Source organism: Streptopelia decaocto (assembly GCF_964273445.1).
Source record: "Streptopelia decaocto genome assembly, chromosome: Z".
Taxonomy (NCBI): Eukaryota; Metazoa; Chordata; class Aves; order Columbiformes; family Columbidae; genus Streptopelia; species Streptopelia decaocto.
The window spans coordinates 72,610,951-72,624,485 of record NC_138657.1 but is presented as its reverse complement, the minus strand read 5'-3'; the positions used below and the strand labels follow the sequence as shown (position 1 = coordinate 72,624,485).

The following is a 13,535-nucleotide window of genomic DNA, read 5'->3' as shown; positions in this document are numbered from 1 at the left end:
GTCTTCTGCACACCAAAGCCTCACACACAGCTCCCGTCCCCCCTTGGCACGTTTCATGTTGGCACTCCCGAATTCCGTTGTGCCACACGTCTGGAGCAGGCGCCATGGCCTGGTAACCCTGGCATGGTCACCCCTGCAGCTCCTGCCTCATTGGGAATCATTGTGACCAGCACATCTGTCCTCTATGCCCTGCAGACCCCCCACATGTGTGACAGCTCAAGGGATTTACCTGCGATGGGAAATGGGGTGACCCCATCAGCCATGGGGGATCACACAGCACGGTGGTGTGATGGATGGGCAGGGTGGGCTTGTTCGGCACACAGCAGCAGGTTGCACGCGAGTGGGAAAGGTGGGTGAGTCTGTGGGTTGGCTGCTTGTGCATCGCTTGTGCAAGAGGGTGTGGGAGCACAGCATTGCGTGTGTTGGGCGTTCAGTTGTGCAGTGTGAGTGTGTGTGTGAGAGGGGTGTGTGGTGTTTTCGTTTCAGTCCGCATCTGCTCGTGGGGTGCATTCGTTGTGCACTCTGAGAAGGTGCTTGTGCAAGGGGGTGTGGCACTCATGAGTGGGGTGTGTGCAAGGAGGTGTGCAAGTAGATGTTAGTGCAGCACCTTCATTTGGGTTTGCATCTCTTGATCGGGGGGAGTGTGCAGGGAGGGTGTGCAAGACAGTGTTGTGTGTGACTCCATGTGTGCGGGCACACACGAGTGTGTATGTAGCGGGCGGTGAGCACACTGCCTTCCTTCAGGTCTGCATCTCCGGGGAGGTGGGGGCTCTCGCAGCGTGCCCCCTTGCCCACGCACGCAGGGACCGTGCTGTGCGCGGTGTGGGTGTCTGTGTGCGTGGCTCCGGGCTCGCGGTGCTTTCACGAGTGTGCTCCGCCGTGTGCATTTGCACGGCGCGGAAAGGGAGGAAGCGTGTGTGCGGTGCCTCCCTCCGGCTCAGCATCCGCGGGGAGGTGTGTGTGTGGGGAAGCTGCGTGTCCGCAGGGGCGGCGGCCGCCCGTGGGGGTGCGGGGGGGGTGCGGGCGTGGGGCGGGTGCGCGCGGCGGGGCCGGGAGCGCGTCCGCGGCGCTGTGCCGGGGGGTGCGGGCTGAGCTCATCGCTGGCTCCCCGGCGCTCCTTACCAGTGGCTTCTGCGGTCACATGGGTTATGTGCTGGAGTTTAAAAGAGCTTATAGCCCCCGAGCCGGTGCAGAAGCAGCCGGTGGTTGCATGGGGTAAAGCCGGGAGCGGCGGCGAGGAGGGCGCCGTGAGTACCGGGCAGCCGGGGCCGGTGGGCGGTGCGGGGTGTCCCCCCCACCCGCGGGACGGGGCAGGGGCGGTGGGCGGGCGCGGGGGTCAGCGGAGGCGAGCCCCGGTGCCCGCCGCCGAAGTGCCGCTGCCTTTCGGGCGAGGCGAAAAGGGGAGGCGGGGGGGTGGCGGCAGCGCTTGCTCGTGTGCCCTGCCGCCGCGCACCTTTCCCTAGCGCGCCCACGCGTGTCTGCGCCCTGCCGTGGGCCGCGTGTCCGCCCCCCACACCGCCGCCGCTGGGGCGAAGCCCACGAGGAAAAATAATTTGTGCAACTTACTTTCCCTGCTCCGCCGTGTGTGTGCGTGTGTCCGCCCTGCGCCCGGGCCGGGCGTTCCCGGCGGGGAGGGATGGGGGACACGGGGTTGGGGCGGCTCTGCATCCGCAAGGGCAGCGGGTCCGCGGCGGGGACGCGCGGCCGGACCCCCCGCAACAGCGGGGAGGGCATCGTGGCCGCCGGGAACGGCATCAGGTTGAAGGCTGGGAAGGGATGAGCCCTCCTGCCTGCTGCATTGCATGAGCAGGGCTGGAGCCGAGGTTGCGGGGTGGCTCTTTGTAAAGCGGAGCCCGTGGATTTCCTGGGCGGGAGAGCAGACTTTTTCTTCGTTTCTCCAAAGGCACAAGCTGCCCTTTCCTCTGCTGTGGCAATGCTGATTTTCCTTTTTATTTATTTTTTTTCTTTTTTCTTGGGGGGGTTTTGGTTTTATATAAGAAAGCGTCTGCTTGGCGCTTATGTGGAACTGCTCTCCCTGGACTAGGCAGTTCATCCCGAGCGTGAGTAGGAGGGCTGCTTTCCAGAATTGCATAATACACACCGATCCCTTTGCTGCACAAACTCTCTGACATTTCCAGATCTTGGTGACTTCCCCCACTGCAATCTTTAAACCGGATTGGAACTCCAACCAGCGCATGAGCTGATCTGTGCTGCCTTCACTGGGGACAGAACCTGGTCTGCATGTTTTTGCTTTCCTGGCTCGTCCGGCAGTTGTTTCTTAGTCCACTAAACTTTTTTGGTATAGAGGTTGGCACTTCTCTCTCTTAGAAAGCCCCTTTCTTCCCCACCCTGCGCTTGTAGACACATGTGTAGGTTCTGCACAGAGCACAGGTTTCAGAAAGGGAATTGCCTGCAAAGCTATTTGATTTCTTTTTCACCTCTCTTTGTGTTTCAATTTATGGGATAGTCCAGGAGGTCCTTTCCTCAGATTGCTTTTTACTCAGGAACTTGCTGACTTCTGCTGGGGTTCTGCTCATTCAACTCTCCCGGTGCCCACTCTATGTGTGCACACGTTGTTTACCTCCATGAGGGACAACAGGACCTGCACAGGCTGCTGCCAGTCCTGCCGGCCGTGCGTGCAGGCAGCGAGGCAGGGACACTGGCTGCCTGCAAGTGTGTGGGACCAGGCGTCCTTGCTCCCAGCTCTCTGCCCTTCCGTGAGGAGTTAGAGCTTTGCTGTGACGGCTGGAGGTGTGCGAGGGATGCTCGTGTCCGACTGGGCATCTTGCTGAGACCAGGTTTTGAGACCACAGCTCACTGGGGCTCACTGGGAGGGTGGACTTTTCTGAGACAGGCTGTGCTTTGGGAATGAGAGCCCCGTGCCCGGCAGACTTATTTGCAACAGCGCTTTAGGGTAACTTCATCAGAGCCTGTTGTCTGAGCAGGCCAAGCCACGATCTGATAATCGTGCATTATCTTTGGTCTGATTTACCCCAAGAGGACCTGATCCTGCCAAAGCGCTGCATCCCCATCCCCATGGAAGGTGTTCAGCACCTCCTGGACATGCGAAGGAAGAAGCCCTGGTACCTCTCAGAGCCACAAAGCATATGATGCACATACATATACAAATAACTGTGCAGCCAAGGCTCAGCTTTCGGAGACGTAGCTGACTCTTCGAAGCTGGCAGCAGGAGTTTTTCGGGTGCAAGCTCCGGCTCCTGGCCATTCTCAATTAATTCCCCAGCAAGCTGGGGAATACGTGCTGCCCCAGCTCAGGCTGAGGCTGGGGCTGGGTGTGCATCTGGGAGCCTGCCTCTCTGCTCTCTCGTTTATTATTGCTGCCGCTGCCATTACGCCTGACAAATGGGAGTTGCTGAGTAATGTGCTGTTTGTGTGTAAATATCTGAGTGCTCGCAGCTGAGCTCACTCCTGCGACTTTGCAGGAAGCCGTCTCAGCACCTCTCCCCTGTGCAGACCTGGGAGAGCAAAGACATCCTTCTGCAGGGACCTTTCCACCGCTCCCAGTGGTTTTAGCCTTCGCTCTCCACTGCTTCCCTGCAAGCGTGAAGTCTCCATCATTCGGGTTAACGTGGAGGCCCTGCTGCGTTCCTGAGTGTGAGTCAAGGGTGGGAAGGGGCTCTGTGTGTGTGCGTGCGTGTGTGTATTGTGTGTACACCTTGGGCACGGAGGCATGGATGCTCCCAAAGGTCCTTGTTGTAGGCAGAAAGAGTTTTGGGGACTTTGTGTGTTTTGATAGAGACAGTCATGCGAAACTAGGAAAGGAGTTTTAATCTGGATTGTTGTTTGTGGGGGTTTTTTGTTTGGTTGGTTTGGTTTGGTTTTTTTTAATCTACCTACTCAGCCCTGAGTTCCCCTTAATTTTATCCCATTACTGCTGAAGATGCTAAATTATTCCTTCCCATATCGTTTTCATCCCATTTGCAGATTAGTATCCGACTGCTTCTGTCAGTACTTGCTCAGCCCAGCTAGACTGATCGCAGCTCTTTTAATCTGCCCTTGTAAATCAATCCCTTCTGCCTCCTGTTCATTTTTGTCGCTCGTTTTTCTGAAATCCCTCCAATTTGTCCATTTTGTGTCGGTGACGTATGCCTGGCCCTAAACATGATGTATACCAGGCATGGCAGCGTGAGGGAAGGACACCACCTCCCCTCCCACCCCGCTGGGGCTTGTGATGCTTTGTCAGCACTGAACTGAGTTACTTCCCCATTATTCTAAGCTATAGTCTCTGCTCAGTGTTGCAGAAGAAAGCAGCATACCCAGGTCAGTGCCCTGGGAAGAATTCCTCCAAATTTTGCCGATGAGTTGCCAAGGTTTGTTTGTGTGCTGCTACCACAGGCTGGAAGGGACCGATGCTCTAGGTGCTATCCATGGGGTGTTTCTCCCCACGAAAGCTAATGGTTGAATGAGGAGGGATAAGCAAAATAAGAGAGGGCAAGCTGCATCAGGGCTGCTGGACAGATGGGGAAACTGAGGCACGTGCATGGGCTCAACACACGTTTCCTCTGTTCTTGTCCAGCACACGCCTTTTGTTTAGATGCTCGGTCTGTGGGGTCCAGTGCCAGTTAAATCCATTAGCACTGCAGCCAGCATGGGTGTTTTTCTGGGAGATACTGGATCTCGCTGCTTGCTCAGAGCAGGCTGTCAGGCAGGGATGCTGAGTTCTGGGCTAGTTCTGTGCATCACTTCTTGTGCTGATGGCCAGAGCTCAATGCCACAGGTGTTCTCATGGGGGAGAAACAAGGACTTTGTGCAAAGGCAGTGGTGTCTTGCATTCATGCACTTCGCAGTTTTGTTATCCCAAACCCTGAGCTCCTAGCACCGCACGTTCTCATTAGCTGGAAGGGCCGTGCCCTTCCAGGGACCATCTATTTTTAGGAGGAGTTGTATTCTGGACAGTGTCCACCACAGATGCTCTCTGCCTCCTCCTCTTGGCCCCTCTCCAGGGACACCACTCAGGCTATCTGCTGCGGGGCAGATCTTGCTGAGGCTGTGTGGGAGCATCGCCCAAGTGGCACCATGCTTGGCACAGGGACACTCGGGGCGACTACTGCTGGCCGGGGGGTGCTAAGAAGGGCCAGTGAGCTTGCGCTGCCCTTCACCTGAACTGTTGGAAATAGCATTTAATTGTGCTGTCGGTGCCGGCAGGACACGGTGCTGGCTTTACTTGCGGGATAAGTGAGGGCACAGCCCGGGCCAGGTGGTACCTGGTGCTAGTGCCCGGTGCTGGTCCGTTCGCCAGGATGACACTAGGGGGCATGAGATCTGCTGGAATCCCTTTGTCGGGGATGGGGATGGAGGATGCAAAGCCTCTCTGGACCCTTCACCCCCTCCCCGCACATTTTGTAGGAATCCGAGTGTTAAACCCCAAAGGCTGCTCCGGGTAACTCGTCCTGCGGTGAGGGCAGGATACGGCTTTCCAGATGCTGTCCCACTGGATCCATGTATCTACAACCGTGGAGCAGCATGAGTAAGGATGGGAGCGTTCAGCCAGAAAAACCTCTGAAGAAAGAAAGAGATGGACTCGGCCAGAGTGCCAGGGAGTCTCCAGAGAATTTGGGAAATCCAGGAAAACACCTATCATGATTTTAATGCCTCTCTGGAGGCATTGTCCAAAGCAGGGGTTAAGTTAGATTCAGGGATGGCTTTCAAGATGAAGCGTGTTGTGGTTTCATTTTCTGCTGGATGTTAAGTTCACGCATGATGTCTCCTCAGAGTCATGTTTTCTCAAAGCAGCAGAAACTTTAGAGAGTCTGATTTAATGAATGGTTGTGATCAATCTGAAACGTGAGGGATTGTGTGTGTATAAATATATTATACATATGTGTCCATGTATATATCTGGGTAGGGTGCGAAGAATGTGTTTTTGAAGGTATGTTTATGTATTTCTGCATACATTCAGCTGTAATATTGTCTTCTGTCCTTAAAATCTATTATTCCAGCTGTGAATGCATGTATGTATATTAAAACACTGTATACTGGAATCTCGCTCTCTTGTTATAACAAACCTCGCAAAAAGCAAATAAAGAGACATTGTTCTCATAGCAGCCTTGGAAGGGCTCAATATTTATCTTCTATGAATTTTGATAGTTTTTGTTCAGCACATTTGCAGTTATGATGGTGTGGTTTTTTTTGCATATCCACTTAAAATTTTGCAATGGTGGAAAACTGAAAACATTCAGATCGCTTCAGTTTATTCAATACTTAATGAAAACAGAAATCAAGGTTCTGGATTAAAATGTTGACACTTGGTAGAATTCTGGCGTATTAATTTCTGAATGGTTAGGGTTTTTAATGCCTTCTGTAGCTGGATACCAGGCTCTTTCACTGGAACGCTGCTTGTCTCTCAAGGCCCCAGGCAATATTTTTAATAGGACACTGACGCATCGCAAATAACCCCATTCTCCTAGAAAAGGCTTTGCTGACTGTTGTCAAAAGTAGCACTAGCATGGCTAGAAATGAGAGATCAGAGGAGGACGATGCTGCTGCATCGGTGCATTTGTGCCTCCGATGGAGGTTTTGCGTCCGGCCGTGCGGGTGCGTGCCTGTGTGGATGCGAAGGCACTTCCCCAGCTGGTTTCTGAGCCGGGGCTGATGTTCAGGGGCTTATTTATTTTGAAGCGCCTTATGAAGTGGAAGGAGATCTGGAAAGAAACGCCGAGTCTACTTTTAAGTCAATTAGGAATTGTATCCGAAAGGCGTGACACAGTTTGAAGAGGAGAGGGTGATTTGTCTGAAGGTGTTACCTAATTAGAGGGTATAGTCAGGGCTCTAATTAGCCGTGACACCCTAAAGATGTAATGGAAGTCCTCTTGAGGCACGGCTGATCGGTCGGCGTGGCTCTGAGCTGTCTGGGCAGCGTGACCGTGCACGGCTGGGACTGCCACCCTCTGTCAGGGAAAAGCTCAGGTGCTGGCTCTAGAAAAAGCCATTTTCCTTCAGGTGACTTGCAATGCCCTCCGGGGCTGCTGCCAACATCGAGTGAAGTTCATAAAGTCGCAGAATGAAAGGAAAGCTGCGGCAGATGGAAAAATTAATACTAGTGCCCATTATGTGGGAAATCTCTTTTCTCTTTTCCCTGAAGGAATTGTTTTCTGCTTGCTCCCTGCTCAGGGGAGGCTGGGGAAGGAAGGCTGTGAGGGTTTGCAATAAATGATGCTGTACTGTAGTACTCGCATCTGTGTTTACAGCAGCTGGTGGAGGGAGCATGACCCCTCTCTTAACATTGCCTTACAGAGGGGACATGGGATCAACTGAAATCTGGCTTGCCTGGACCTGGTTGCATTTAAATACTATGCAACACACCCCACGAGCAGGGGAACTGGCAGGGGAAGCGGCACAAGAAATACTGGTGAGGGGGAGAGGCTGCTGGAAGGCTGTACCTCGATGCTAGAAGTGACTCACAGCCTGGATGTCTGCTGACCCAAAATTGGGTGGTGGGGTGGTTGGTCCCCATCTGAGAGGAGGCACAGGGGATGGCTCTCACTCCCTGCTTTTTTACCATCAAGTCAATTGATATTTACTGAATCAGTTCTCTCCATCATGTGAGGAGAGGACAGTGTTAGTTGCCCATTCCCACCAGTGACACTAAAAGCCAGTAGGAGGCAGGTGGAGCTGGGGAGTTGGCTTGTGGGTGAGTGTGGAGAGCAGGGCTTGTTGTCATTCTCAGTGTCAGTGAGTGAAAGCATACTCTTCTTCATCAGGGCTGAGATCCCCACTGCTATCAGAGCCCTGTTGAATTGCCATGGGTTTTTGAATCTGTCCCCTCGCCACCCAAATGCCCCTGAGGGTGATGGTTTCCTCTAGGAGCAGCAATGGATGGCTCAGATCTCGTTGGGGGGAAGGAGCTACTGTTATTCCTCTCTCAATGGGAAGAGGAGATCCTTGGGGCGAGGCAGGGTCAGCTGTATGTCTCATCGGTGCTGTCACCAGCCTCTCTCTACAGAGGGACCGGTGGCCAGCTTTGCTTTTGTTAGTAGTATCACAGGCCCCCTAAAGCGAACACACAACCAGGCACATCCCTGTGCCAGCAATTACTGATGGATGCGCCTGCTTTTAATTATGTAGGTGTTAAGCCAGTGAATGCATTTTGTTCACAAAGTTGCAGCCTAGTATTTTCCTGATTCTAGTGGTCTCTAGTGGCTTTCCCAGTCTCTGGAGCATGGGTGAGACTGCATGTAGTAACTTGTAGGACCCTGCCATGGATCTGCAGGGCTGACCCACCTGGCTATCCCTGCTGCATGCTATTGCCATGGCTTCTCAGTCCCAGGGGACACACACCACTTTACATTTTGGGGTGCCATGATGCCATATTGTAGGCGATGGATAGGGAGGTAGAGAATGTAGCTGCTTTTTGACTATTGTGCCGTCTTTGCTCCAGAAATAGCTTCTTTCGGGGTGACCACCAAGGCGTCTTATTGCTACGTGCTTTGCAAATTCCCAGCAGCACAGCTACGGATGAGCCAGACTGATCCCTGCCCAAATCCCGTGCAGGCACAGCAGCTATTGCGTGCTGCATAGGATCATCTGTGAGAGGTGTAAAGTTCCCTTTGCTAGAGCTTTGCAAGCTGAGCGATGCAGAAGGAGAGATCTGTTAGTGTGTGCTTGGAGAAGGCAGGCTGGGCTGGCTTCCTCGGGGCCAGGCGCAAGCGTTCGCTTGTGAAATTAAACAATATTACATATAATAAATGAAGCTTGTGTCTGCTTCAAGTATAGGTAAGCTCTCTGCACCATGGTCTTTTCGTCCATGGCTTAAAAAACGCTGGTGATAATGAGGACACATCCTCTCCTGTGGTTAAACTGTGGTTCTCAGATGCAAAAGGCAGGCAGCCTGAGCCAGTCTTTGCCAATGTATGATTTACCCTCCTCTGTCCATCTGAAATAAGGGCTTGAAAAATAAATACTTCAGAAAAAAAGAGACAACAAAATGCTGCTGCTCTGAGACATTCAATCAAAAAAAGCTCCATCCGGTGTTCCTGGCTTCTCACTTAGCAAAGAGCTCTAGAAGTAACAGTGTTATGGCAAAGGTGCACCCACAAATAACTGTGGCTTTGGGGACAGAACAGCTTTGTTCTGGATGCACCTAGACGAAGTGCATTTTGTTGTTTGGGGTTTTTTTTCTCCTGAAAGGGTGGGTTGCTCTTGCTCTCTGAAGATGAGGCCCTTCAAAGCTGCCTAGGAGTGCTCAGCTTCGGACTCCTCACTGAGTCTGTTCCCCTTCTCCAGCAGGCTGAACGCCTGTGTCGGTGGGAGGCTGTCTGACTTGGGAACCCAGCTGGGGGGTGGGAGAAGCCGCATGGACCAGGGGCCGATGTTTTTTCACAGCTCTCCCGTGCTGCAATTCGGAGGGGCTTCCTCTCACCCCACAGCCCGGACATGTGTGGGGCGGAGGGTTCCCCACACATGTTGCACAGACACATTTCCATGCTGACTCTTTTGTGCCTGCCCACCTATTTGCAGCTGGGGGAGCTGAAGCTGCTCTTCCTTGTGATTCATTTAAAAAAAAATAAATAAAATTCTCTCTCTGGATGGAGTTGTCTGTGCTTTTATTGACCTGGTTCCGGGAACGACAAGAGGCTTTTCCGTCTCCTGGATGCGTGATTTCTACAAGGGCTCTCGAGCAGGGGCTGGCCCTTGCTGCTGGTGTGTTTCCAGCCTTCCTAACGTGATTAGTTTGACAGGCCCATTGGGTATGTTGGTGAGTCTCGTTTTTTTTCGTGCACAAAAGTAAGGACTGTGGCAGGGCACAGAGCATCTGCTGAAATCTGTGCTGCCGGGGCATATGGGCTGCACAGTGTCTGTGCTCATGTCACAGATGTGCTGTGCCACCTGGCAGAAACCCCTTGCCTTCTTGATGGAGTGTATCTATATGTCCCAACTCCCAGGACATTTTGGGGTTCCCTGGTTTGGCTCCCTGGTTTGGAGTCATTAGCTGCTATCAACCATTTCCTATTCGCACATCCTGCTTCCTAGGCTCTAGTTTGGTGCATCTTGCCCTCCCCCAGTAACCCTGAGGCACACCAAGTTTTTGGGGCTTGTTCAGATTGTATGAGGACCGGGAGGGGGATCATCAATGCTCTGTGTCCCCGCTCTGCACAGTGCTTTTTGCTGTATAGACACTTCTGCACCCCAGCCCTCTTTGCTTTGCTTCAGCAACTTCATGTTCACCCCAGCTTGCTCCTACACAAAGCAATGATGAAAAGTAACTTCTCCAACAGCCATGGTGGGTCCTTGACTTCAAGGGCATGCAGTATTTGTGCTCCCCAGTCTTGGCACGTCTGTCCTTGCAGTCAGGCTGGTAATGCTGTTTTTCTCTGAGTAGGGCTGCTTTATGCACAGGGGAGAACCAGTTGTGCACTAATGGACTTGGTGTCTCCCCATGGCTGGCAGAGGGATGAAGGACAAGATGGTGTGACCTGCCCAGGTCATAAGTGTCAATAGCAAAGGAAATGGGTTGATGATTTTGACTTTCTCTCTTACAACAAGGAACTGGGATGGTCTGACTTTAGGTCTAGGACCCAAACAAGAGGTTTGGTGTATTGCACATCTACATTTAGGCTTGGAGGATTCCCCAAGGCTCCTTGCTATAGCCCAAGGCTTTTTGCTACAGTACATTACCAGGGTCAGCCTTTAACCTTACCACCACCTGGTGTTGCAGGAAAGCATCATTGCCTGCAAATAGGGGAAAGTCAAACCTGGAATGACTCTGGGATTTCCTTGAGGTCCCAGAGCAGAGCTGGTGGCAGAAAACCAGATTTCTGGAGTTGCTGACAGCTCATGCCAGCTGTGGGACATATTAGTAAATACCCTGTGTAGACCAAAGCAGGGCATCCATCTCTCTGTGCAGCACTGTATGCTTATCTGTCTGTCTGTCTCTAGTTCTTCTGGCAGTTGAGCCCCTGAGATGACATTTAAAGGCTTTACATTATTTCTCTCTGGCCAGTTCCAGATCAAATTTGCTGAGCTGTCAAGCTGAAGATGCTTTTCTCCTAAGTGCTGGCCCTGCAATGGCTCACCCTGCTCCATCCCTGCATTAGAGGGGTCCAGCTGGGTTCCTCCTGCCTCTGCTGTTACTGGCAAAAACAGGTGGAGGCTGGAACAACAGCTCAGCTGGTGGATGCATTAAGAGAAACCAATTTTAACTTCCTTTTTCCCTGTTGCTCAAGCCATGCTGGAATTCAGCTGGTTATAGGTGTTCAAAAGCAGGCAATGGAGCCAGGGCTTATGCTGGAAAAGGGGTGCTGGGATAAAGATGGCAATGATAGGGACTTGCATGGAATCCTTTCTTCCTCCTCGAGCTGCATCTGACCTGGGTGTTAGTGGTGAGCATGTGGGTGATGAGCCTGTGAGCTCTCAGCCGAGTCCCAACAGGCTGCATGTCTGCCTTGAGACAACCAGTGCGAGTGACAGTAATCAGCGGCTTGTCTGCTGGATTTCAGCAAGGAAGGCAAGCACTTGTCCATGCGTGGTGAGTAAATTGCTCTCTTGTCCCTGTAGGCTGTCACTCTAAGGCTTTGCCATGCTCTGCTGGCAGGGAGCAGCACCAGAGGATGCCCCTACTGCTGCTGTCTGCCTTGGGGACAAGCACAGACACGTGTCTCCAGCTGGAAGTTATCTTGGGGAGCAGAGAACCCTCCCCAGAACATGCATTTGAAAGCTCTGCTGTGTTGTAGTCCCTTCAGAGCAGTCGCAACCTTCTGCCATCATGTGAGCTGGGAGGTCGCTGAGTTCAGTGCCTGTTTCCCAGCATGAAAATGTGATGGTGTCACCTCTGCTCTGGAGCAGCAGAGAGCAGGGATGGCTGCACATGCTGGAGCTACAGATGTCCCTGGTCCCAGTCCCTGAAACCGGTTCCAGCTTTGGTCCTCAGTGCATTTTTGAGGGCTTTGTGCAGTGTGATTTTAACCCCTTCGTCTTGTGCAAGCCTCCTCCCTGATCGGGCTGATGATGAAGTCAGTCCTGAGACAGATGTATTTTTCTGGCTTTTGCCAGGCTCTCATCTCTCACTTGATGCCCACCAAATCCTGCACAGTGTCTGTTGGGAGCTGCCTGAGCTCTGCCTGAGCAGCATTTTCCAGGAGGGATAGCAGTTCAGAGGATCCCATGTAACTCAGTAGGGTGATGCCAGTCTAACCCAGCTGGTGGCCCTCTTGCAGCCCTGGCACTCACTGCCCTGCCCAGGGAGGACACCAAGCAGCTGCTCAACAGCCGAGACATGAAATGACCTGCATCTTGGCTTTTAAGGGTAGAGTCAGCACATGTGGATGGAGCAAGACTGTGACACAAGCAATTACAGTGTTAGCTTCAGTGACCAGAAGCCTGAGGTTGTTCCTGTCACCCAGGCTAGGAGATGGGAGGAATTTAATTATCATTCTAACTTCTTCCAGAAGCAACTCAGATGCCTCAGCAACACACAACTTTCTAGATTTGAAACGGGGGGAGAGAAAAACAAAGGACCTCTCCTTTTGCTGAGTCTCGGCCAGTTAACCCTTTCAGCCATGCTGTGCCCAGATGGTGTGGCCAGCCTTCCTGGGGCTGAAGATCCTCTCTGAAGATGCCCTCTGGCACAGCCGTGCCAAGAGAACAGCAGGACAGCATCTCCTCCCTTCTGCAGAGGTGGGATCTGCTGTAGGTAGAGCCTGCATCCTGGTAGTGCTCGGTTTCAAAGCCCTCCCTTCTTGCTGTCCCCCTGCAATTGCTGCTGTGGACATTAATTTTTCCCAGATTTCTGCTTCCCTTTGAATATCTCTGCTATGGATCATTTTCCTTGCATGTGTTAGCTGGTATTTTCCCAAAGCTGAATCTTGTGCTATTTCCTGCCTGTCTTGCTATAATTCCTCTTGCTCCCTTTTCCATTATGCCTAAACCCACCTTGATTTTTGTTTCTGCTCACTTTGGGTGAGACTGTTTGCCCCTCGTGTTCTGAAAGTTTGCAAGAGGGGAACGAACTGGCCGTTTAAAATATGAGAAGTCCTGCCCATCTGTGTCTTGCTTAGTACCTCCCCAGCTGGAGAAGAGTGACTCCAGTCCAATGACAGCCAGGGTGGGAGGATAAATCAGGTGTGTTAGGGGTGGGGAGGGCTCTGTAGGAAGGGAAGGGTTGTGGGGCTGGCACTGGCAGTTTTCTGGGGTTGTGGGGTGAAGCTCCTGGTTGCAGTGGTGACTGGAGGTAAGATGAGAGCTCCTATACTGGGAGGTCTGATGAACCAAAAGGCAAAGAGGGTGTAAGGATGAGGCTGTAAGGCCAGGGTAGATAAGAGGGGTGTCTTCTCTGTGGTGGTGTAGTTGGGGTTTCACGTTGGTGGGGGTGGGGGACATAGAAAATACTTGGCTTGTCCTTTAGCAGTGTTTTTCCACAGTTCTCTGTAGCTTCCTAAGTGGAAACTTTTTTTACGCTTGAAGTCACCCCTGTGCAATCTATTCCTCAAGCTGTGTGTGCTGCTCAAGCTGGGGCTGTATGGGAAGTGTGTGATAACTTTTTTGTGGCTCCTTGTTTAGGTCTTGCCTTCTTAATTACTA

At 52.5% G+C, this 13,535-nt stretch overlaps 1 protein-coding gene across 2 annotated transcripts in view; it reads left to right on the top strand.

The window, feature by feature from the left end:
• Positions 1-1,199: 1,199 nt before the first annotated feature.
• The window catches only part of CNTFR (ciliary neurotrophic factor receptor), a gene marked incomplete at its 3' end in the record, with an annotated part of 212,776 nt that continues 200,440 nt past the window's right edge, over positions 1,200-13,535 (top strand). For both annotated transcript variants that reach the window (XM_082074844.1, XM_082074843.1), the window contains exon 1: positions 1,200-1,247. The remainder of the gene's footprint in view (positions 1,248-13,535) is intronic.